The sequence below is a fragment of the Mobula birostris genome, chromosome 17, assembly GCF_030028105.1.
Source record: "Mobula birostris isolate sMobBir1 chromosome 17, sMobBir1.hap1, whole genome shotgun sequence".
Taxonomy (NCBI): Eukaryota; Metazoa; Chordata; class Chondrichthyes; order Myliobatiformes; family Myliobatidae; genus Mobula; species Mobula birostris.
Window position 1 is genome coordinate 15078749 of NC_092386.1, and position 27340 is coordinate 15106088.

General features: G+C 42.6%; 1 long non-coding RNA gene across 1 annotated transcript in view; it reads right to left on the minus strand.

Moving 5' to 3' along the window:
- Positions 1–532: 532 nt before the first annotated feature.
- The window catches only part of LOC140211370 (uncharacterized), a 42923-nt gene continuing 16115 nt past the window's right edge, over positions 533–27340 (minus strand). The window contains exon 4 of the long non-coding RNA XR_011889437.1: positions 533–586. This is a non-coding gene — a long non-coding RNA (uncharacterized lncRNA). The remainder of the gene's footprint in view (positions 587–27340) is intronic.

Sequence of the window (27340 nt, forward strand, 5' to 3'; positions counted from 1 at the left end):
GGTGAGGTCTAGTTTGGAGTATTGTGTGCAGTTTTGGTCACCTACCTACATGAAAGAAGTAAATAAGTTTTGAAAGAGTACACAGAAAACTTACAAGGATGTTGCTGGGTCTGGAAGACCTGAGTTATATGGAAAGATTGAATAGGTTAGGACTTTATTCCCTAGAATGGAGAAGATTGAGAGGAGTTTTGATAGAGTATGCAAAATTATGAGGGGTATAGATAGGGTAAATGCAAGCAGGCTTTTTCCACCGAGGTTGGGTGGGACTATATGTGTCTTCAGTATCTGTACCTCCTTTCTGATGGTAGTAATGAGAAGAGGGCATGCCCTGGTCAATAGGGATCCTTAGTGGTGGACGCCACATTTCTGAGGCATCACCTTCTGAAGGTGTTCTTGATGATGGGGAGGCTAGTGCCCATGATGGAGCTGGCTGAGTTTACAACTCTCTGCAGCTTTTTCCGATCCTGTGCGGTGACCCCCTCAATAGCAGATGATGCAAGCAGTTAGAATCCTCCAGTTCATCAGTAGGGTCTTCTCCTAGATGTCATCTACCACTGGATTCCTCAATCATCATGCTCTTCTGAAACTACAAAGCGATTAATATTAACTTCAGAGGAAGTCGTACAACAGTCTTGGAACAATAAAGTAAATATAATGTCAGAATAGACATTTATAATCAATAATCAAGGGCACTGAGTAAATAAGATTTGTTATTTAAAGAGGTAAACATAACAAGGATTGTCTTTGAAGAGCTATTATCCAGCTTTGCTCAAGCAGTTTTTCAAATCACTCTCTGAAACATTTCTGTTTACTGGGAATGAATCCTAACAGAAAATCCACAGGCAAGCTGAAGCACTTTGCAAAGGGGATCTTATGAAATTAAATATTTGAAGAGTAATACTCTCAACACTGGAATACCTCTTAATGTAGTGAGCAACAATTTAATAGGACATTTTCGTTAGGAACATAGAGTAGAGCCCTTGTTTCAATTTAACAACAATGAGAGATCTCACAAGCTGGGGGTGAGCGAATTGGAGGGTGAGGTGAGGGTGCTCCAAGGGTCTTCCCTTTGTCCTTGGTTGTACAAGTTGTGGATTTGTTGGGCGTAGTTAGAGAAGCATGGACAAGTTAACGATGGCGCATTTTGCAGATGGTATCCTCTGCAGCCACTGCGCACTAGCGATGGTTGGGGAGTGGAATCCAATTAATCAAGATGTCCGTGTTGAATTATTTAATTTTAGTTAGTGATACAGCATGATACAAGGCCCTTCTGCCCCAACGAAACCACGCCACTCAATTAAACCCATGTTACCAATGACCTACTGATCCGTATGTCTTGGAACGTGGCAGGAAACAGGGGTGCTTGAAGGAGCACTATGTGGTTACAGGAGAACGTACAAACTCCTTACAGACAGTGGCAGGAATTGAACCTCACTCGCTGGTGCTGTAATAGCATTATGCCAACCAGTACGCTACTGTGCCTTATTTAATATTGATCCTCATGGGTGCTTTTGGAGCAGTGCACATGGAGTCTGTTCTGTCACAATCTTGGACTTTATCATGTAGATGGTGAAAACACTTTGGGAACTGAATTATTCACCTCAGTATATTCAGCCTTTGAGCCTTGATATTTAGCTGGCTAGTAGGTTAAGGGTGAAAGGTGAAAAGTTTAAGGGGAACATGAAGGGAAACTTCTTCATTTGGAGGGTCATGAGAGTGTGAAATGAGCTGCCAGCACAATTGAGCATGCGAGCTCGATTTCAACGTTTAAGAGAAGTTTGGAGAGGTATTTGGCTGGCAGGAGTATGGTCCCGGTACAGGTCAATGAGAATAGGCAGTTTAAATTGTTTGGTACGGACTAGATGGGCCCAAGGGCATGTTTCTGCCCTGTGCTTTTCTATGATTGCATGACTAACTCAATAACAACCACTATCTGCTCAGACATCTTGAGATAAGAAACAAGAGCAGGTGAGGAACCTTTAGTGAAAAGAAACTGAAAGAATAAAAAAAACACAAAGTCAAAAAATGAAAAAAGACATAAATTATGCTTTTATAGGGGAGCCATAAACGATGAATAAAAATTAATGATTTTATTCGACATTTGTTACCATTATAGCAATAATCTGGTAGTCTCATAACTACTATTACTGAGATAAGCTTTTTAAAAATATGTTCGAGATTTATCTAATTGCTTGAATATTAATTCCTGCTTGCCACAGTGAGATATAAACTCATGTCTCTGAATTCACCATCAAAAACTGCAGCTGGGCTCATTGATAACCATTGTGTAACTATGGGTGTGCTGATAAATGGTTACCTGAGGGAAACCATGTTGGCCCTTTTATAGAATAGATTTAATTCCTTGCCCCTCTTTACCTTCATCAGCTCCACTTTATCTGAAATAATGTGTTACTTCTCCGGGCACCAGGACTTGTAAAGGATTCCCATGGAAATGAACACATGAATAGTAACTTGCAAGGTTGAGCAAGGATACAAAGTTCAAAGGAATTTTACAACAGCTTTTAATTTCTTTTATTTTTTTAGAGATACAGCACAGTAACACGCCCTCCTGGCTCAATGAGCCTGCGCCATCCAAATACATCATGCGACCAATTAACATACTAACCCGTACATGTGGGAGGAAACCATGTGGTCACAGGGGATGGAACTGGACTCTCTCACGGTGGTGTCTGAAAAGAGGATGCTGTCTAAGTTGCATGCCATCTTGGTCAATGTCTCCCATCCACTACATAATGTACTGGGTGGGCACAGGAGTACATTCAGCCAGAGACTCATTCCACCGAGATGCAGCACTGAGCACTGAGTGTCATAGGAAGTCATTCCTGCCTGTAGCCATCAAACTTTACAACTCCTCCCTTGGAGGGTCAGACACCCTGAGCCAATAGGCTGGTCCTGGATTTATTTCATAATTTCCTGGCATAATTTACATATTACTATTTAACTATTTATGGTTCTATTACTATTTATTATTTATGGAGCAACTGTAACGAAAACCAATTTCCCCCGGGATTAATAAAGTATGACTATGACTATGACTATGACTACCAGAGCACCTGGAGGAAATCCATGTGGTCACAGGGGAATGTACAAACTCCTTACAGACAGTGGTGGGAATTGAACCTGGGTCGCTGTAACTGTAGTGGCATTACGCTAACCGCTATACTACCATGCCACTTTATGGAATATGACAGAAAATTTAGAGGTAAAAAACTATCACAAGTCAATTCATGGAAACATCAGCAGACAAAAATCAGTGCCAGGCTTTATGGAATAATATTAGTTATGTTTTCTAAAGCTTGGTCAAAGGTAGCCTTTAATGACCATCTTGTAGGAAAGAGAGTTAGAGAGATGTCAAGGTTGAGAAAATTAATTAAAGAATTTAGAGCCTTAGTGTACGAAAGCAGGACCCCCAGATAGCGCAATAATTAAATGTCACAATGATTAAGAGTTAAAATTGGGGGAAGTCAGAGATCTTGATGGATTATTCAATTCTGAGTGTTCTGTTACAGAAAGGACGTTGAATCTATTGGAATTTTTCAGGGCAGACTTACCAACTTGCTGCCAGAAAAAGGAGAAGTTGAATTCTGGACTGGAGAAAACAAAGCTATTCATGATACAGAAAAGAAAGCCAAGAAGATAGCAAGGCACTTGCCCACACATTGCTCTGCGACGACACCGGTGCCAAGCTGTATCAGCCCTAATGCCCTTCCCTTGGACAACATCGGTGGCGTGGAGAGGGGAGACTTGCAGTATGGGCAACTGCTGGTCTTCCATACAACTTTGCCCAGGCCTACGCCCTGGAAACCTTCCAAGGCGCAAATCCATGGTCTCATTATTATTATTATTATTAAACAGAAGGTATTACAATTATGATGTGTTTTCATGTAGAGAGTAGAGGAAAGTTATTTGTTAGAGATTTGGTGATGATCAGCCATTAAGTTAAAATCCTTAGGAGCATCAGAACTTTGGAGAAATTATTTACATTTAAAATGATATGCGTTACCAAAGGAAATATTTGAGGCTGAGAGCATTGCATTGAAGAATAACCAATTGACGTTCTGCGCTGAGACTGACGAAGGGTCTTAGCCTATAACGTCAACTGTGTATTCGTCTCTGTAGATGCTGCCTGACCTGCTGAGTTCCTCCAGCATTTTGTGTGTGTTGCTCTAAAGAAGTATTTGATGTCTCTTTAGAGATATTCTCTCTGCAGCTTTTTATAAACATCATTTCAACTTAGAAAGCATTTATTCACATGATACAACACTTGAAGAAGTAGCAGCCTTAAAACAGCAGTTTATTTTTTTAAAATTACATCATATTCCAGTTGATGCTTAGCCTTTAATTTGCATTGAGAATGCACAGTTGGAGGAAACAGACCAATGATCAATGACTTTGTATAGGTTTAGTTTTAGTTGACTAACAGCATATTTTATAGTGATCCTGGCCTATGCAGCTGCTAGAATGTGTTTGATCCAGGCAAAACCCTTTGCTCATGCTGATATCATTTTGTATGCAGTGCATGTTTGGACTGATAGGTCATTGTATGTAAGCATTGAAGAGCAAAAATGGAAATAAAATTCCCAAGATTAGGTTATTCAAATTTGAATATCAGCTCTGTTCTTTATTGTGAGTTCACTGCATCTGGATCATATGGACCAGCTAAGGGTTTCTCATCATGGCAAGGGACACAAGAGACACAGTAGGAGCAGCAATGTTATAACTTGGTCAAACTATCACCATGCATAAGGCTAAGTTAACTGAGGGAGGCTTGCTCTACTCTTGTAGACATAATGAATCGGTATGTTAGCTTCAACGTGAGAGTATACGCTAATTGAAAGAACGAAGATAGAAAGCACAAAATCATAAACACAAGAGATTCTGCAGATGCTGGAAATCTAGAGCAATGCACACAAACTGCCAGAGAAGTTTAGCAAGTCAGGCAGCTATGTAGAGGAGTAAACAGTCGACATTTCCTCTGAGACCGCAATAAGGACTGGAAAAGAAGGGAGTTGTGATGAGAGGCGTAGGCAAGGATGGTAAGGACCCAAGTGCTGGGGTATCTGAGACTAGAATCGAGACAGTGATGAGAACAGGGTTCTTCACTAAATGCTAGATGAGAACAGACAAGAATCCAAACAGGACAAACCCTAATTGAAATCGCAGACTGAACCCCCAAAATTGAGCTGAACCAAACCTGAGCTCAGGTGCTCCTTAAATATCCAAATCTTGACACCAAAACATGGTCACTAATTAGCAGAGCAGCCCAGGATCTTTAAAGGGACCACTGCAGCTATCCATACTCTGAGAAATGGAGGGGCTGAACTCCGCTAGCACAGTCGGATGTGCACCGCAGAAGGAGCAGAAGACACAAAAATTATGCTTTAGATTGCCAACTCTACTGACCTACATTACTGTTGCTGAAGTTACAGGGCATTATTTGCAGGGATGTAAAAGACCAGTTTTCAATCTTGATAGACTTCAGTTTCTCATTGGATCTAATTACTGTTGGTTCTATGATCCAATTTACGATCTGATTTGGCTTGTGGTTGTTGAAATTTTCCTCTAGTGTACTGAACTGCTGGGATAATAAATAAAAAGTGTAATTAGAAGGGCAGCACCATTAGCACAACACTCCACAGCGCCAGTAATCACCTATTGGTGGTAAACTCCCGCCTTTCACTGTAGACCGTATGTACGTTCTTCCCCGTGACCGCGTGGGATTCTTCCCGCATTCCAAAGACGTACTGTATGGTTGGGGTTGGTGAGTTGTGGGCATGCCATGTTGGCTCCAGAGGCTGTGCGACACTTGTGGGCTGCCCCCAGCCCAGTCCTCAGCCTTGGACGCAAAGTGGCGCACTTCACCGTATGCTTCAATGTTTTGAAGTACACACAACAAATAAAGCTAATCTGATATGAAGTTTGCAAGTGTAGTGAAAATCAGGTGTATATGTTAACAACATTGGGATTAATTAATCTGCTTGTAGTCCAGAAAAGCTGGAAGAAGACAGTTAACCTGTTGCTGGTTGCAGGTCAACGACCACTGCGTACCTTCAGCCAAGTATTCATTGTAATGTACGGTGATCTTCAACGTGCCAATGAACTGTGGGAAATATGTCAGCCGAGCATGATCCTGACCTTATCTAAAGTACACAACTGAATAACTGCTATTAATAATTTGAAATCAAGAGTAAGCATTAACGGAGAATTTTCCTTCGCCTCACCTTAGGATGTTATGGCCAGTGGCTTTACCGACTTGGCTAATGTTTATTAAAGATTAAAGATTTGCTTTATTTGTCACATGTACATGGAAACATACAGTGAATTTAACTGTACAGATAAGGCTTTTGTGTTTTATATTCTGTTTTCGATCTTTCTTTTGTTGCCGTTAGCGCAATTTTTTTTGCGCATGGGGGAGGGGGTTTGATGTTTTTCTTTGGACAGGTTGTTTCCATGGTTCTTCTTTGTTTCGTGACTGTCTTGTGGGGAAGACAAATTTCGGGGATGTATTCTGCACACATACTTTGATAATAAATGGACTTTGAACTTTGAAATGTATTGTCTTGTGACAATGTCCATTACAGTCGGTGGATCGTACAGGGGGCAGCCCACAAGTATCGGCATGCTTGCAGTGCCAACACAGCAAGCCCACAACTTACTATCTCTAACCAATATGTCTTCGGAATATAGGAGGAAACCGGAGCACCCAGAGGAAACCTATGTAGGCACGGGGATCGTGAACAAACTTGCTACAGACAGTGGCGGGAATTGAACCCAGATTGGCAATTTCTGGTCCTGTAAAGCAATTGTGCTGACTGCTATACTACTGTGCTACACTTATGCTCTGTTCAGTCCAGACACTGAAGCCTGTCATTTTTGTTTATTTTGCTTAAAACTACGTGATGAATTTACCTCCTGTGTCAAGCCCCAGCCTTAAGCTGAGGGAATGTTTGTTGACATTACATTGTCTTTAGTGGAAAGCGGAAAGAGAGAAAGAAGTTGCTATTATTTTACTAGGTCAGAACTGACAGCTGGTTTGTGACAAAGGCAAGATAGTGGACAAAATGTTTGAAGGTAGGCACGAGATTCTACAGATGCTGGAAATCTTGAGCAACACGCACAATATGGTGGAGGAACTCAACTGGTCAGGAAGCAGCTATGAAGAGAGGAATAGTTAACATTTTGGAAGACCCTTCCTTAGGACTGGAAAGAAAGGGGAAGAAGCCAGGATAGACGGTGGGGTGAGGGGAAGGAGTACAAAAGTACAAACTGGCAGGTGATAGGTGAAACCAGGTGAGGAGGAAAGTGGGTGGGTAGGGTAGATAAAGTAAGAAACTGGGAGGTGATAGGTAGAAGAGGTATAGGGCTGAAGAAGAAGAAATCTGACAGGAGAGGCTAGTGGACAATAGAAGAATGGGAAAGAGGAGGGGGACCAAATGGAGTGATGGGCAGGTGAAGAGAAGAGGAGTGAGGGAGTAACGAGAATGGAGAATGGAAAAAGAGAGAAGGGGGGAGAGAATAGAAATTACAGGACGTAATTGTGCATGATAACACTGTCATGGATGGTCCCAGGCCCAGCAGTGAAAGGAGGTAGGTTGGGCAAGGGTCTAACAATCCTATCCCATCAAAACCCAGAGCTACATAAATGCCAACAGAGGCTCCAGGGGCCTCATCCCTGGGTGAGGAAGTATCTATACCTAGAAGATGTATGAAGTCGTGTGGTGAAAGCAGAAGTCACAGGGCCGATTAACCTTCCACTGACCCAGGAGAGAGGACTCCGGCAGTCTATTCCCTAGTTGGCTAAAGGAGAAGAAGAAATGCACATGATTGTACATGATTGAAGATACATGTGCTACCTGGCTGAAGATTGGTTCACTTCTTCCTTAATTGTACAGATATTGTGTGGAGTATTCTAAAACTGAGATGGTGGAAGTGTGTAGGGAGAATTAAATAAAAAGGAACTTACCTGAACCAACCCCATATCCATTTTAACACCAAGACTCCATACTCACATCCAGACTTGTGCCGTCCTATTCAATCATCACCTCTGCACTCATGGACTTCTATTGGATTGTAGTGCGGCAGTGCCTTGACTTGTAAAGTTTCTCATGTGTATGTTCAAGTCTATGAACAGCCTTGCTCCATTACTATTCCCTGAGTACATACCTTACTGCAGAATTTCAACCCTTTGAGATCTTTCTAGCTTACTGCATATACCTGACTTCCAGTGCTCAGTTATGGATGGATGTTCATGCACCCACTCAAGACCTAGGTTCTGGGATTCCTCTTGAAATTACTTTGCATCTATCAATATCCTCAATCTGTTAAGATGTTCCCTATATCTTGTTGATCACCCTTTTGGTCATTAGGTATTCTGGCCCCCATGTGGCTCAGTGAATGATGTGATTTGATGATCACTCCTATGTGGCTGGGCACATCACAAATGCCATCTATAAATTTGATGACGACAAAACTATTATTGGCAGAACTTCAGATAGTGATGAGAAGGCACACAAGAGCGGGATAGATCAGCTGGTTGAGTGGTGTCATAACAACAACCTTACACTCAATGTCAGTAAGACCAAAGAATTGATTGTGGACTTCAGAAAGGGTAAGGCAAGGGAGAATGTGCCAGTTCTTATAGAGGGATCAGAAGTAGAAAGGGTGAGCAATTTCAGGTTCCTGGGTATCAACATCTCTGAGGATCTACCCTGGGCCCAACATATTGATGCAGTTACGAAGAAGGGTGGCAGTGGCTATGTTTCATTAGGAGTTTGAGTAGATTTGGTATGTCAAAGGCACTCACACATTTCTTCAGATGTACTGTGGGGAGCATTCTGACTGCATCACCATCTGGTACAGAGTGGAGTTGGGGGGTCCATTGCACAGGATCGAAGTAGGCTGCAGAAAGCTGTAAACTCAGTCACCTCCAATATGAGCACCAGCCTCCCCAGCATCCATGACATCTTCAAGGAGCGATGCCTCAGAAAGGCGGCTTCCATCATGAAGGATCCCTATCACTGAGGACGTGCCCTCTTCTCATTACTGTCATACTGTCATACAGGAGCCTGAAAGCACTGATTCAGGAACAGTTTCTTCCCCTCTGCAATGTTCTGATTCAGCACAACAACAAATTGTATGACCTATGCTAGTGATAGTAAGCCTGATTGATTCTGATTCTGAAGGGCCAGATCAGTTTGCTACAAACGACGCTTGTTTAGAACATTCTGACAAAGGAAGGATGCTAGGCTTCACGGGTGCTGATGCGAGAGCAAGTCAAGAACTAGAAGGAAACACGGTTTGGAACTGAAAGGTTTTAAGGTCACCATCACAATAAAGTGGGAAGGGATTATCAAACGAGTCTTGACATAAGCGAATGCAGATACTGGAATCTGGAGGAACACGCTGCTGGAAGAATCATTGGGTCAAACACCATGGACTGTTTATTTCTCTCCATTCACGCTGTTTTTTTTCCATCATCTATGGAGGGAAATGGGTACTTGATATTCAGATTGAGACCTGTCCACATGAAGGATCTCAACCTTAAACACCAACAATTCATTTCCCTCCACAGACACTGCTTTACCTGCTGAATTCCTTCAGCATCCTGTGTGTTGTAATAAATGGGTGCATCTTAAGTCCAATACTTCATAACATTTCCATACATTACCACCAAACGTTTTTGACTCTTAATCAACTTCAGTACAAGGAATCAGCTACCTTGTGTCCAGCACATCCAACCATTTCTTCGTCAGCCCATTACACTGCTTCACGAGGTTCTCATTGATACCAAGGTAGTAATGTAATGCACTCCGTCTAAATGCCTTCCATGGAATGGAACTGATTGCTTCATCTACTTGTAAGTGCACACGATGGATGGTCTGCGGGCAGGGATGTTTTATATCTCAGAGTTATTGATTACCATGGTAATCATTCTGCTTCTCTCCTCTCTGGACAAGATGCACACGAGGGACAGGTACTGAAGTCTTGAGGCCCTCCGTTGGTTGGGCCAACCATGGATGTTGTGTCCCAGCTGTCTACGTGGTACGCAGGCCAGGGGTTACGATATGGAGAGCAAGCTGTTGCCCATGCAGCAGGCTGCCTCCCCGCCCCCCCCTGCCCCTGCTCAGCTGATGAATCCAAAGGAATGGCAGAGACCTCAATGTAGGACTGCCTTTGGGACAGCTCCAAATTTTTCCTCTGGTTTTACTCCTGAGGCCTTCGCCATGAGGGGCTATAGCTGCAAGGGAGTGAAAGGTTTGAGATCAGAGCTTTCCTTCTCCTAGATGAGCTGCCAACCACAGCTGATGAGCCCCATCTGCCTGAAGTGACTGGTTTTAAGGCGCCGGTAACCTGCCTTTGCCCCTTCTATCAGTAGAAACGGTTCTACTGGACTTAGTAGCTAAGCCACATGTGGAGGCCAGGAGCTGGACTTGGTTGATAGGCTATTTGAAACGCTCGGCATTGGGAGCATAGGTAGTGGGAGCTTCTCCCCACTATCTCTCCCGGCTATAATAACAAGAAGGAACCTACTGAAGTCTAACTTCCTCATATTTCTCTACTAGAAAGTGATCATTGATTTTCCCAGAAGATAGATTTGGTTGATTAAAAACAGAAGTATGAAAGCAAAAGCTGTCTGTAGTTTATATGTAGCAGTCTGCTATACCCTCTTCAAATCCACACTCCAAAATACCTTCGAAAACTCAGTGCTGACGAAGGATCTCAGCCTGAAACATTGGCTGTTTATTCCCCAACATAAATGCTACCAGACTTGTTGGAGATCCCCCAGAATTTTGTGTGTGTTGCTTTAGAGAACTCATTTTTAAAGAGTAGTTTCGCGATCTCTGTTCCTGCAGTAACTTCCTGATCTCTTTCCAATGTGCCTGAGGGAAAATATATAATCATTCTGGCCTCTCAGCTAGTTAAAATGCAGAATAAGATGAAAATGATAGACTATGTCCAAAGCAGCTGACTTTGAAAAGAATGCTAACATTTGACAAATCAAGTTAACATTGTTCAGGGTTCTTAGCTTTTACCAAGTGCCACAGTAATGTAGTGATTAGCGTGATGCCATTACAGCTCAGGATGCGCTGGAGTTCGGAGTTCAGTTTTGGTGCCATTTTGTAAGGCGTCTCCGTGGAATGTCTGTGTTATCTCCGGGCCCTCCCGTTTCGTCCCACAATCCAAATGTGTACGGAGTAGGTTAATTGTTGTGTGATTAGGTTAGAGTTAATCGGGTTTGTCGGGGCTGGAAGGGCCGATCTGGCGCCGTATCACTAAATGAATAAATAAACATCTCTTGAGTTTTGTTTAAGAGTCTATTTTCTATCTTCTGATCACTTAATTCGTTCCTTGCACAAAATATGGTCAGCAATTTGAGAATAAGATTACTGCCAGTTCCTGAGATAATGAATCTTCATTTCTTCAGTTTAGGACAAAATAGTGTGCTTTTGAAAATAACTGTTTTAAAATATTGAATAATGATCCATTAACTACTTAAATGTTTTATTTTCTGGCACTTCAAGGCACTTGAATAAAATCAAGAAATTTGATAAATCTAATTAATCGATCAGTTATCTGTACCAGGATCAAACTGGACCTTTTAGCTTGTTACGTTGACACCAGAGTAACGTGATATCATATTGAGCAGTGCGGGGATTAATAGATGGCTCCTAGCAAGCCGTCACTCTCATTTTCAATACTTCAATGCAAAGAAGAGTGGTGGAAAAGGATTGATGGGGAGGAGCTCATTTTGCTGTCCTAAATTAATGGAAGCAAAATTAAAGAGGCCACAATTTTGCTGTCTACAGCTCTGCTATTAATTTTCTTACCTGTAACACACCAAGGCACTGTTTAAAGTTTAAAATCAAAATTCAGCTCTTTTTGCTAACATTTTGATTGGCTCGACAAATGAAAACGATTGCAATTTACAATGCTGCGGAACCTATTTTTGCTAGTCAGTTTCAACACGAGCAGGTTCCTCTTGGCTTTCTCTGCCATTTTCTAATAGTGGCCACATCAGCAGAAACAGGGTGTTTATTTAGAGTGGAGTTGCTGCTTACAAGTGTTAAAAATGATAAATAAACAACCTGGAAAGCTGAACTGGGCAGTTATAAAATCACACTTTATCTGAAGACTTGTTCCGTGCAGGTTGGTAACTGAGCAACTTGTTTTCTCTGAATTCAGGATCATTTTCCGGTGGATGAAGTGCACAGAGATTACACACCTGGGGCTCATCTTCCTGCTGGTTGCATCGCTCACTTCAGAAAGTTATATCATCAAATTTAACGAGGTGCTGGTGGACATGTGAGAGTTAGTTACAGGGATACAGAAGAAAAGCACCAATAGGGTTTGCTCTACTTGGACCTGCATGTATCTGAAGGGTCTAATATTCTCCACGATCCTCTCCATCCTGATTGAAAATCAAATTACTTCAGGTGCTGATAATCTGGAATAATAACAGCAGCACTAAAAATCCTCTCAGCCCTGTTCTAGATTCTCTATACCAGCACCCCCCCTCCCGCAGCTTTTCATAGAAAAACATCAAACAGAACAGGCCCCTCAGCTCATAATGTGACCTTTTAACCGACTCCAAGATCAATCTGTCTTTTTCCTGCCACTCAGCCCTCCTTCTGCCTATCTAAGTATTTTTTAAATTCCCTAATGTATCTGCCTCTACCATCACCCTGGCAGGATGTTCCACCCACCCACCACTCTCTGAGTAAAAAAACTTACCAATGACATTTACCCTATATTTTCCTTCAATCACCTTACAATTATGCCCGCTCGTATTAACCATTGCCTCCTCGGGGAAAAAGGCGCCATCTGTCCACTCTGTCTGTGCCTCGTATTATCTTATACACCTCTTTTCAAGTCATCGTTCATCCTTTTTCGCTCCAAGGGAAAACACCCAAGCTTGCTCAACCTCACCTCTTAAGTCTTGTTTTCTAATACAGACATCAACCTGGTGAAAAGCTTCTACGTCCTTCCTATAATGAAGCAACCATAGCTGAACACAATGCTGCAAGTGTGGTCTAACCAGAGTTTTATAGAGCTGCTCTGTGTGATGTTTTCTGTGTCCCTACTATTGCAATCGTTCCTTATATCCTGCAATTTTCCCAATGTCCTTGATCCTCTCTATTCTTTTCCTTTATGCCCTTCTATCCACCTTTAGGTCAATCCATTTCACCGCCGGTTCCCCACTACTTCCCTTCTTCCTGCAATCTTCTCTCTCACTTCTCCTGTAATCTTCTCTATTCACTCCTTCCATGAACCTCTTTGACATGTCCTCTGCTGTTCTCCTTATCTCCCTTCCTTCATTATCCTCTCTATTTTCCCCTGAGATCCTCTGTATCTGATTGATCTCTTTGATTTTCTCTCAACCCCAGACCAATATGGATTCCTCTCCCATTTCACCCACAATGCCCCTTTCCCCTTGAACTTCACTCAATCTCTTTCTCCTTAGATGCTCTCTATCCCAGACCCCAACCTCTTTTTCTCCTTCTTCATATTTATCTTCAGCCACCTCGCCCCCCCCGTACTCTCCTTTTCTTCACCATGATCCTCCCTTCCTGGGTTTATCTTTTTTTCTCCCATTCTAACCGTTGTAATCACCCCTTCATTTTTGTCCTTTTCATTCCCCCTTGCCCATTCCACTTTTCAGGGATCTGTTCTAACCCCTACACTCCTTCATTTCCTCACTCAGTCTTTCTTTTGTGATATTTCCAATTCTCCATCTCCATAAACCTCACAATTTCTATTATCCCAGTTCTCTATTCCCTTCTCTGTCTTTACAAAGTTTCAGCCCCTCCCTCTCTCTTTCCAACCATCATCTTATCCCCCCATCCTCCTCATGTGGTGCTCTCCACTTCCACAGCAACCCTCTTTATTTTCTTCTCCTGTAAATCTTTATTTTCTTCTTTCCCTATACTTGGAGTATTATGATCACCTCATTACCAGAAGGACATGGAAGTTTTAGAGATGGTGCACAGGAGGTTTACCAGGATGCTGCCTGGAATGGAGACCATGTCTTATGTTGAGTGAGCGAGAACGTTTCTCTTTGGAGTCAAGGAGGATGAGAAGTGAGTTATAAACATAAGAGATTCTGCAGAGGTTGGAAATCTGGAGCAACACACACAAAATGCTGGAGGAAATCAGCAAGTCGGGCAGCATCTATGGAGAGAAATAAACACTTGATGTTTCAAGCCAAGACCCTTCATTAGGACTTGATAGAGATGTACAAGGTGATAAAAAGCATAGATTGTGTGAACTTTTCCCCAACAAGAGAAACCATGCAGATGCTGGAAATCCAAGCAACGCACACAAAATGCTGGAGGAACTCGGCAGGCCAGGCAGCATCTATGGAAAAAAGTACAGTTGACGATATTTCCCCAAGGTGGAAATGCGGAATATGACAGGGCATGATTTTAAGATAATTGGAGGAAAGTTTGATGGGGGGGGGGGCGCAGTTAGATGTCAGAGGTAAGTGTTTTTACACAGAAAGTGGTAGATATGTGGGACATCCTGCCAGGGGTGGTGGCAGAGGCAGATACATTAGGGACAGTTAAGAGGCTCTTAGCTAGATACATGGATGATAGAAAAATGGCGGATTATGTGTGAGGGATGGGTTAGATTGATCTTAGAATAGGTTAAATGGTTGTCACAACATGGTGGGCCAGAGAGCCTGCACTGTGCTGTCATGTTCTCTGTTCTATGTTCTTTGTACTTCTCATCACCTCTTTCCAGATACAGCTGGGGAGCTTTGCAATATTAAGCAGGTTCAGGCTGTTCCTGTATATGGCAGGTTATGGACATCCTGTTTCATAAAGCAAGGATTTGCTTTTCATTTTGGCATGATTCCTTGCCAATGTCTTGGCAGAGCTGAACAAATTTAGAGTGTGTCTACCTTCCTCAAATTACAGTGTGATGTAAACGTGACCACCCATTTCTAAGTCTTTAGAAGTTCCTTAGCAGGAAGGTATTGTAACTCCCCAACGTTTGTCTGCTGACAAACAATGCATTTTCGAAGCAGGTATCTTCTTCATTGACACTAGTTTAATTCTCTGAGATATAGTAGTTCAGCTTGTCAGTTTTTGTGCACAGAAATGATGGGAGCAACACACATGAATTGCTGGGGAACTCAGCAGGCAAGGAAGCATCTACAGGGGAATAAACAGTTGACATCTGGCTATTGCCAGAGCTCTAGCACCTCGCTTGTAGCTGGAGAGGACTGTACCCTGTCCAAGGTTTTCTGGTCCTCTCCATAGTGTGGCAACCAGAACTGCAAACACCACTCCTGATGTTGCCCGACCAAACGATCGTGAGAAAGGATTGTGCAGGTTGGACCTGGGAAGAAGATACAATGGAGAGAATGTTTCCCATTGTGACTGCAAATGAGTGAAGTTCAGAGGAATCGAAGGGTTTGTCATGAGCCTTGCAGCATGCTGTAGAGCATTGAGCTTCAAGGGTTCTTGAGCACCTGTATTTACTAATCGTTATCTTAACCAGAGCCGTTAAGCCTTGTGCATTTGGTTTAATCTTGCCATGTTAATGGTGACTGGCATGGGTTTCCTGCAGTCTATGATTATTTCAAGAGGGCTCTCAGTTGGTGCCTGAGTGGAGTCATTGCGTTTGAGAGAATGAATTGTCTTGCAGCGTCACTCTGTTGCTTTCCTGAGGCTCTGTTGGTGTTCCTATGTCTAACCTCTTGTTTCCGTCTCCTCCTGTGGATCCTGCAGGCCTCTCATGGTTTGAGTCGATGTTCCCTCCCCTCCCACCCCCCCGTGGATCCTGCCATTCCTCGACTTCTGGGTTGAGCTGTGAGCCTGCCGTCCTCAGCTCCTGGGTTGAGTCAGTGCCAGTGACCTCCGTGAAAGAGAATGCCTGCTGTTCCTCCACACATGGAATCCTGTCCTCTGCAAGCACATCATGACTGTGTTCAAAGCAAGGGGCAGGTACAACAGGTAATTCAGAATGTAAACAGCATGTTGGCCTTCATTGCAAAGGGGTTGCAGTTTAAGGATGGCGAGGTTTTGTTATGGCTGTACAGGGTGTTGGTGAAGCCACACCTGCAATATGGTGTACAGTTTGGTCACCTTATCGAAATATGGATACAAAGGCATTAAAACAGCTAACAAGAAATTCACTTGGCTAGCTCTAGAATGAGAGCGACGTCCTATCAACAAACAAGAGAAAATCTGCAGATGCTGGAAGTCCTATGTGTTGCTTGAAGTCCTATCTTGAGGGGTTTGACAACTTAGGCTTGAAATTCCTTAGAGTATAGAAGAATGAAGGTTGGCTTTATTCAAACAAATAAGATCCTGAGGAGGGTGGATAGAGTAGATGCTGAGATGCTTTGACTAGTCAGTGAGTCACAAACGAGAGGACCTGCCTACAAAATAAGGGGCTGATCATTTAAAATAGATGCCTTGCAATTTCTTCTCCCACATGACGGCACGGTAGTGTAGTCGTTAGCACGCCGCTTTACAGTGCCGGTGACCTGGTTTCAACTCCCACCCGCTGCTATCGGTGAAGAGCTTGTACATTCTCCTCGTGACTGCGCGGGTTTCCTCCGGGTGCTCCGGTTTCCTCCCACAGTCCAAAGACGTACCAGATGGTAGATTAATTGGTCATTGTAAATTGTCCCGCGATTAGGCTCGGGATAAATCAGGGGATGGTTGGGCAGCACGGTTCAAAGGGCTGGAAGAGCCTGTTCTGAGCTATATGTCAATCAATAAATAAATAATCGGCAGTGAATCACAAGGATTCTCTGCCAGCCAAGATGGTGGAGGCCAAATCATTTGATATACTTAAGGTGGATAAATATTTGAAAGAGTTTGGATCTGAGGGTTTTGGGGAGTGACTACTTAGGAGTTGAGCCCAGCACAGATCCACTATTTTCATAAAGTATAGCAGGGCAGGCTTTAGGGGCTGAATATCCTACTCTGGTTCCTATTTGCTTATGCACTTCTGTCCTTGTGAGAGAATCTAATACGATGGACATAGTTTCAAAATAAGGACATACACAAATTTCTCTCAAGTTTGCTAACCAAAGACTTGGAAGAATGAAGGCCAAAGTAGCCATATTCTTGATCTGTTGTGGAAACATGTTTTATGGGGAACAGACAGCAAAGAACAACTGTGGCCAAGATCAGACAATTAGGATCTTATTGAATAGTTGTGCAGGCTCATAAGGTGTTCTACACTTAAGGACTACTCGTGTTGTGTTTTGGGAAAGCTACAAAACTTTGGAACAATAAGTCTGTTACTCAAGTGATTATGAAAAGGTTCGACAAAAGTCTGTGCTATGTTCCAGCTAAGGTTTTCTATATGATGCAAGTGTGCTATATATTTCACTCAAGAAAATGAATGGGAAGTATTGAAGTATTGGTATTGTGTCCGGTGCTCCTGATGCAGCCTCCTCTACTTTGGTGAGACCCGTCGTAAAGTGGGGGACTGCTTCGTTGAGCACTTCTGTTCCATCTGCCACAAGCAGGGTTTCCCGGTGGCCAAACATTTCAATCCATATTCCCATTCCTGTTCCGAAGAGGAGGTCAATGGTCTCCCCTTTTGCCAAGATGGCCACCCTCAGGGTAGAGGACCAACACCTTGTATTCTATCTGGGTAGCCTCCAACCTGATGGCATGAATATTGATTTCTCCTTCCGATAAACAAATTCCACCACCCTCACCTTACTCTATTCCCCACTCTGACTTTTCACTGCTTCTCACCTGCCTATTACTTCCCAGGGTCCCCTCCTCCTTCCCTTTCTCTTAAAATCCACTCTCTTCTCCTATCAGATTCCTTCTTCTCCATCCCTTGACCTTTCCCACCCACTTGGCTTCACCTATCACCTTCCAGCTAGCCTCCCTGCTTCTGGTAATGTGTGATTTCATGATGTGAGCTGGTTACAAGGAAGAGAGTTGCAGTTTCCTTTATCGATGGCTGCAGGAGTTTGGCAATCAATGAAAAGTACATAAAACTCTTTGAAATGACAGACAGGGTTGATAAATGAATGACAGCAGTGACCAAAAGTAAATGTTTGTGAATAAATGAATAATGGGAGTATTTATAATAAATATGAAAAGCCATAGAATAAAGTCAGAAAAGATCAGCACAGAAACCGGCCCTTTAGCTCATCTAGTCCATGCCGAAACCATTTAAACTGCCTGCTCCCATTGACCTGCATCAGGAACATAGCCCTCCATACCCCCTTTTATCCAAACTTTACATAAATGTTGAAATCGAGCCGGCCTGCACCACCTGTGCTGGCAGCTCGTTCCACACTCTCACCACACTCTGAGTGTAGAAGTTTCCCCTCATGTTCCCCTCAAACCTTTCACCTTTCACCTGTAATCCCTGACCTCTGATTATAGTCCCACCTAACCTCAGAGGAACCTCGGCCTACTAGAATTTCAAGAAATAAAGGAATAGAGAAAGAAATGGAAAGTGAAAAAGAAAGTCGCTTATGTTACTTTTACAAGACCTTGGCTAATTCTAAAAAGCTTTACAGCCAATCCATGGACACAAGGCTATTGATTTCCATAAAGGCAGCTCCCACAATCAGCAATATGACCAAATATACAATTTAAAGTGTTATCAATGGAGGGATAAATATTGGGTAATATCCTTTTTGAAGCTGACCCAAGCTTATTTTACATTCACCTGAGAGGGAAACATACAATAATTTTAAAATGGCACCTCCTTCAGCACAGAACTCTTTCAATGCTTTCTGGTTAGTTACATTTTAAAGTTCAAAATAAATTTATTATCAAGGTATATATGTATACGTCACCTTGGGATGCATTTTCTTGTGGGCATTCCCAGTAGATACAAAGAAATACAATAGAATCAATGAAAAACTACACACAAAGACTGACAAACAACCAATGTGCATGAGAAGACAAACAGTGCATTACAAAATTTATTAATAATAAATAAGTAATAAATAATATTGGGAAAATAAGTTAGAGTCCTTGAAAGTGAGTCCATTGGTTGTGGAATCAGTTCAGTGCTGAAGTGAGTGAAGTTATCCTCGATGGTTCAGGAATCTGACAGTTGATGGGTAATAACTGTTCCTGAACCTGGTCGTCGGAGAGCTAAGGCTCACGTACCTGCTTCTTATTGGCAGCAGCAAGAAGAAGAACAGGGCCTGGATGGTGGGGGGTCCTTGATGATGGATGCTGCTTTCTTGTGGCAACACTCCTTGTAAATGTGCAGTGTTCATTTAATTGTTATGCAATGTAGTTGTATAGATCTCAGGATTAGGATTGGACCAATGGATTTCTGACTCTGCAGCAAGAATGCAATCAATTATGACCCAGGTAACTGCAGATGCTGGAAATCTATATCAGGGTATGTTAGAAATACTCCTTCGGTCAAACAGGATACTTAGAGAGAGATACTGTCTGCTGCTGGGTATTTTGACCATTCTGTTTTTATTTGAGCCTGTTAATGATTTCTGTGAAACTTGCTGAGCTCTGCCACTTTATCAGGAACATAATGGAACAACACGAGTTCTCAATATTCCAACACACTACTGGAGAAGATATCACTGCTGAGCAGGTGTACTATTAAAAAAAAATCCCAGTATAATTTTCTCAAAGAGCAAGTGCAAACTGATAAAGCACAAGTAAACCAATAATGTAGGAAAGACAAATTATGAGTGATAAAGTTGTAAGATATATTGGTCAGGCCATATGACACCTGCAGAAGAACTTAATTCCTGCCTTTTAGGCTACAAGCTCTTTCTGTAATTGGCAACACATATATAGAGTCATAGAAAATTTATATTAAAGGATACCATTATACCAGCTATGATTATGACAGTTTTAAAGAACTGCCCAACCTAATCACACCTGATCAATTATCCTGAAGACTATGTGAATAATTATATTTCTCTTTTTTTTTTTTTCCATCAATAAATTTAAATTCTTGTGCCCTGAGCCAAGAGAGATGCATCTTTCCTATTATTAAGATCTCCATAACCTGATATAATTATTCAGGACAATAAGACATAGGAGCAGTATTAGGTCATTCAGCCCATCGAGTCTGCGCTGCCAGTTCATCATGGCTGATCCATTTTCCTCTCAACCCCATTCTCCTGCCTTCTCCCCATAACCTTTCACCCCCTGATTAATCAAGAACTTATCAACCTCCACTTTAAATGCATACAGTGACCTGGCCGCCAAAGCTGTTTGTGGCAACAAATTCCAAAGATTCACCTCTCTCTGGCTAAAGATATTTTTCCTCATCTCCATTCTAAATAGACGTCCCTCTGTTTTGAGGCTGTGCCCTCTGGCCCTAGACTCTCTCACCTGGGCAGGGCAGGCTCATTGAGATAGAAGGTATTGTTACTGTGCTGTATCTCGAAATAACTAACATCTCTAAATTTACATTCTAAATCTCTGGTAATAAGGAAAGCTTTCCATATTCCATTTGAGCCACCTGACTCTAAGATCCCTCTGTTCATTAATTGTAAATTTGCTTTTAAACTTCCTTCACAATTTTATGTACAAACATACAGTACTGTGCAAAAGTCTTAAGTACATATATATAGCTAAGGTGCCTAAGACTTCTACACAGTACTGTAGTAATTTTATGTATTGCACTGTACTGCTACAACAAAAAATAAATTTCATGACATATGTGAGTGATGATAAACCTGATTCTGATATAGAAACACAGAAAATAGGTGCAGGAGTAGGCCATTCGGCCCTTCGAGCCTGCACCGCCATTCAGTATGATCATGGCTGATCATCCAACTCAGAACCCTGTACTAGCCTTCCCTCCATACCCCCTGATCCCTTTAGCTACAAGGGCCATATCTAACTCCCTCTTAAATACAGCCAATGAACTGGCCTCAACTGTTTCCTGTGGCAGAGAATTCCACAGATTCACCACTCTCTGTGTGAAGAAGTTTTTCCTAATCTCGGTCCTAAAAGGCTTCCCCTTTATCCTCAATCTGTGACCCCTCGTTCTGGACTTCCCCAACATCGGAAACAATCTTCCTGCATCTAGCCTGTACAATCCCTTTAGAATTTTATACGTTTCAATCAGATCCCCCCTCAATCTTCTAAATTCCAACGAGTATAAGCCTAGTTCATCCAGTCTTTCATCATATGAAAGTCCTGCCATCCCAGGAATCAATCTGGTGAACCTTCTTTGTACTCCCTCTATGACAAGGATGTCTTTCCTCAGATTAGGGGACCAAAACTGCACACAATACTTCAGGTGTGGTCTCACCAAGGCCTTGTACAACTGCAGTAGTACCTCCCTGCTCCTGTACTCGAATCCTCTCGCTATAAATGCCAGCATACCATTCGCCTTTTTTTTGGGTCTCTATTGTGGACTGAGAGTGGGAGGGGACGGGGGGGAGGGGAATCATGGTTGGGAAAAGGGGAAGGGAGAAGGGAGCGAGTGGGAAGCACCAGAGAGACATGAGGAAATGATCAATAAACCAATTATTTGGAATCAAATAACCTTGCCTGGTGTCTCAGAGCTGGGTGTGTCTGCATTCATGCCACCCCGCCCACTGCCCCGGCACTCCTTTTCTGCCACCTATCCCATACCCTTCCTGAGGGTGCTACGCCCTTGCCATTCCCAACAACCTTTGCTCCCAAACACGAGAACATCTGCAGATGCTGGAAATCCAAAGCAACATGCACAAAATGCTGGAGGAACTCAGCAGCTCAGGCAGAGTCTTTGGAAATGAGTAAACAGTCAACATTTTAGGCTGAGACCTTTCACGAATTCCCAATGAAGGGTCTCGGCTGAAACATTGACAGTTACTCATTTCCATAGATGCTGCCTGGCCTGCTGAGTTCCTCCAGCATTTTGTGTGTGATCCTTCGTTCCTGTCAGATTTACAAACTCGCTCTCCGCTCCACTGTATACACGTGCTGAACACTTCTGCACGGTACTGTACAATTTATTATAAAGTTTCCTTTCAACAGTGACAAATACAAATCTAGCCTATTTCATCTTTTGTCAAAAGACATCCTGTGATTTCCAGGTATCAGTCCAGTGAAGTTTTTTCTGTACCACTTCAAGAACAATTACTTTAAATAAGGAGACCAATAATGTACCAGTACTCCAGCTCTTTTCCTACAAGAACACATAACTGAAACCTAACCTCTCTTCCTCCTCTTGCATTTGATTTTCCGAGAATGCAATAATTGATGCTATTCTGGTAGCTTGCCATATAACTTGCTATATCTGTACACCAGATTTCTGTGGATTATACACGAGGACACCCTCATCCATCTGTATCTCTGAGCACTACCCTCTATCACCATGTAGATCAAATTTCAGTGCTCTATTAACTTACATTTTTTGAAACTCAAATGTGTAAGAAAATAGGCTTTCAATAATTTACTAGTAGTTTTCACTCCACGCCCCTGAAGATAATTTAGTTGTAGATGGGATAAATTTCCTATTTTTAATCACCACAACAATTTAACTAACTTTAGAAAATTAATCTCAGACATTAGCAGCAAACTTCTTTCCAAAGTACTGCTTGCAACATGTAATTACTTCAAATTTAGTTGCATGCAATGGATGATTCTTAAACTATGCATCTCCTACATGTGGATTTTTATGCATGAAGTGGACCCAAAAGGCATTATTTTTAGCATTTCTGCATATTACATTGTAGAGAAAGCCTTTTTATAAGAACGTACAGTGTATCTCCCTAGAAGTTGCCACAGGTGGCTGTGGAGTCTACTCTTTAAATATATTTAAGGCAGGAGTTGATAGACCCTTGATTAGGGCATGAAGGAATACGGTGGGGTGGGGGGAGGGAAGGCAGGAGATTGGGACTGAGAGAGAAAATGGATCAACCACGATGAAATGCCAGAACAGATGCAATAGCACGAAAGTCCTAATTCTGCTCCTATATCTTATGGTCTTATGGTACTTGCTGATTAAATGTTTACTCCTGTTCTGGACTGGCAGGTTGAGCTCCTCATTCCAGCAGAAATCCCTTCAGTGAAAAAAATACAATTCTTCACATTAGCTTTTTTTTTAAGCTAGGAATTCTTTGGTGCTAGGAAAAGCACATTAAAGAGCTGGAAGTGCAGAGCTGGAAGAGTTTCATTGGTCTTGTGCGAGGTTCCCCATACTGGAGCAGAATTCTGTCATTTATATGGAAGCAAACCTAGCATACACTCGTGCATTGTCAGATTTAGGAGCTAGTTGTTTCCTATTTGGATGGTTTTATTTAAAAAAAACACTAGGTGGAGAGATTGTTAATTCAACAATGCAAAATAAAAGACCAGGAGACCATAAGATATAGGAACAGCATTGGGTCATTTGGTCCATCCAGTTTGCTCTGCCATTTCGTAATGGCTGATCCAATTTTCTTCGCAGCCCCAATTTCCTGCCTTCTCCCTGTATCCCTTCACGTCCTGACTAATCAAAAACCTATCATCCTCTGCCTTAGATATGTGTAAAGACTTAGCCTCTGCAGTTACCCGTGGCAACGAACTCCACAGATTCACCACCCTCAGGCTAAAGAAATTCCTTCTCATCTCTGTTCTAAAAGGACACTCCTCTATTCTAAGGCTGGGATTTCTGGTCTTAGATTCCCACATCATAGGAAACATCCCCTCCAGATCCACCCTATCGAGGCCTTTCAACAGTCAGTAGGTTTCAATGAGGTTACCCCTCATTCTTCTGAATTCCAGTGAGTAGAGGCTCAGAGCCATCAAACGTTCCTCATATGACAAGCCTTTCGATCCTGGAATCATTTTTGTGAAAATATGATTGTGTTACATCCTTTTTCTAGTCCTTGGCTGACCTAGACATTTAAAGTATGTTATTTTCCATTTGGCGGGTTGGTAGCATAGTGGCTAGCACAATGGGTTTACAGTGCCAGAGATCACTGATTGGGTTAAGGAGTTTGTTCGTTCTTTCCAGTCTCCTCCAACATTCCGAAGACATACTGTATGGTTAAGGTTAGGTTTAGTAAGTTGTGGACATGTTAGTTGGATGCTGGAAGTGTGCCGACACATGCAGGCTGCCCCCCAACACAATCTCAATTTGATGCAAGTGACAGATTTCTCTGTATCGATGTACATGTGACAAATAATTCACTTGGTTGGGTTAAATTGTTCTCTAATCTTGGCGAATTACTTGCAAACGGTTTGTCACCAAACGAGGAGACACTATTGGTGTGCTGTTGATTGTGGTGTGTCTTCTGAATGCTTGGTCAGCTGAATACTTAGCGATCAGCTGAATGGTTGCCATTTTGGAAACTCAAATAGGTGTGGGGAGGAAAACTTGTTGCTGATTGATTGTATGGTGAACTTCATGAGTTGTGGTCTGGAATTTTGCCCGCATTAGCTCATAAATAGTCTACGTGTCTGTTTACAGAATTGTTCTTGGAAACCCATGCTTCCAAATAGCTTAGAAAAGATTGCCCCAAGAACATAGAATTTCAGTCACACATAAGCCAACAGCAACGCTGAGGAGAGTACTTCGCAGGCCCAAAGAATGAACCAAGCTATTAGACAAGAGCAGTGTGGTCTGCAAAATCCAATGTGGGAACTGCAGCAAATACTACGTCGGCCAGACTGGAAGAAAACTATCTGTGAGGAACCATGAACATCAACTGGCTGCGAAGTGGCATGACCAACTCCCCCTGGTCTCTACCCATGAAGACTGAGAGGGGCACAAATTTGGCCAGGCATCAGTGAAAGTCATGGCACAAACAAACATGTGGCATGCAATGGAATTCCTGGAACCATGGTTTCTGTGGACAATTCTGTAAACAGATGCGTGGACCTCAGTTCTATTTATGAGCCAATGCGGGCAATATTCCAGACCAGGACGCATGAAGATCACCAAACATCTGGAGGACATCCCACAATCAGTAGCGCACTGATGCTGTCTTCTCGTTTGGTGATGAAACGCTTGCTAATAAATTGCCAAGATCAGAGAACAACTCAAACCAGCCATCCACCACCTGAGCTACATATTTTCCAAATTATTTCTTAATAATGCTACTCTTTAAACCTTTAAATTGTCCCAATAACAAATTTGTGTAAGAATACAATCAAGTGCAAATATTTCCAAATCAGAAACATTCATTTTGTACTTCACATGAGTTGCTCAAACCCTGAAATTCCTTAGGCAGCCAGCACAAGTGGTGGATGTGGGTTTGACTCCAGCATTGGGATAAGTACCTGGATGGAGGAGAATGAAGGGCTGTAGTCCAGGTGTGAATTGATGGGACTGGATAGAATAACAGTTTGGCACAGACTAGATGGGCTGAAGGGTCTGTTTCTGTGCTGTAGCGCTTAATAACTCTATGAGATAGCAGCCCGCTGATGATGGTGGTAGTCCAGTGCGTACACTGCTGATTCCCCTCTCATCGCATGAAAATTGGACTGAGTAATATTTCTATTCTGAAGAATTGTTTTTATTTCAAATATCTTTCCATTTATTTGGAGGAGAAGATGGCGGCACGCCGCGCATGCTCAGCTCTCCGCTGAAAATGATATTGTATCTGTTAAATAGGGGCCATGGACAATTCTGATTTGATGGAGAATGGACATGAAAGCACAGAGGAACATCTGGAAAAATTTCTGAAACGCCCGTTCGCTGCTGTTGTTACTGCATGGTCGTGAATCTTTCGGAGGGTAGGCCTCAAAATCCCCGGTCTTGCCTGCTTTTGGCGACCGAGAAGGAGGCCGAATCATTCGGACAGAGATGGCGCTCAGTACTCGGTGTCGGAGAGCTGATCAGAGCTCAAAGTTTTCGGATGACTCAGAGTCGGATTGTGGTTGGCATGGCAGGGAGAGTTTTTCTTCCTTCTTCTGTCTGCGTGAGATGTGGGACATTTGAGAAACTTTGAACTTTACTGTGCTCACGGACTTCTTCATCAAGTTATGGTATTGTTGCACTGTTGTAACTATATGTTATAATTATGTGGTTTTGTCAGTTTTTTTCAGTCTTGGTTTGTCCTGTGTTTTGTGATATCACACCGGAGGAAATAATGTATCATTTCTTAATGCATGTATTACTAAATGACAATAAAAGAGGACTACGTGTCTTCATAATCATAATATTCTTTTCAAATTTATAGTTCCTTGCCTTAACCACTAGATTAAAGGCTTGCTCATCTTCAGTGAAGTACTGCCTGTGATGAAAACATTCGGGTTTTTCATGGGAACCCTTATGGGCACCTGAGCTCATTCAATGACAGCTGATACTGGACAGAAGCTAATGGTGCTAGCAAGTCCCAGCAGAAGTAGTAGATGTGGGTTCAATTTCAACATTTAAGAGAAGTTTGGATAAGTCCATAGATCAGAGAGGCATGGAGGGCTATGGTCCGGGTGCAGGTTGATGGGACGAAGTAGAATTATAGTTCGTCATGGACTAGATGGGCTGAAGGGCCTGGTTATGTGCTCTGGTGCTCCATAACTCTGACTTGGGTGGTACAGAAAGCAGCAATATGGACCCACGTAGCATGAAAAAATATTTCTGGGTTCAATTCTCCAATGAGCGCCAAGTAATGAGACTCTGCAGAGAGGTGGTGTAGTCACTTGCAATGGTCTTCTGAGAGGAAGCTGAGGGCCTTGGTGGCCTTGATGACTTTAAAGAGAGTGCAGTCCATGTACAACAGTGTAGCTGAGCATCTTCCCACACCATTTTACATATCACAGTGAACGCAGTCATGGAAGGTCTGAACCTGCAAGACAATCCAACTAACAAGATGCTCAGTGGGTCAGGTAGCTTCTGTGGTGGGAAATGGACAGTAGCGTTTTGGGACAAGTCACTCCACCCTACCCCCCTACAACCTCCTTCCCCATCCCCATGTTTTCTGGTTTCATCTGCCATTCACCTCTCCCCTAATGGTTCCTATAATAACCTCCTTTGCTGATCAGAGTGTAGTGTTGGTAGCCCTACATTCCTCCTTATCACCCTCCGGCAGACATCTCAAACTTCCACCCTCCCCTCACCCCCACTTCATTCCATCTGCCTCTCACGTCGTTTTTCTCTTACTTAGCCTCCATCTTTCATCTGCCCGTGTAGCTATTGTTCAAACCTTGTGTTGTCCCACTTTTCACCAGCACGGACAGTGTGAGTTCTGGGAGGCAGAAAGAAATGCTACCAATGTATAAGAGTTGCTCTTTAGATACGCGGCTTATTAATGGAGTGGTCTTTAAGAGCGCATTTGGTACAGCATTACAGCAGAGAGCCCAATTAAAAAATGTCCATGATCTTAAAAAAAACCTCATTGAAAAGGAGTCAGGTAGTTACTTTATCTTCCAGTTTGACCATTTTACTGCAGCCAGTGTTTAAACTTGCCATTCCAAAT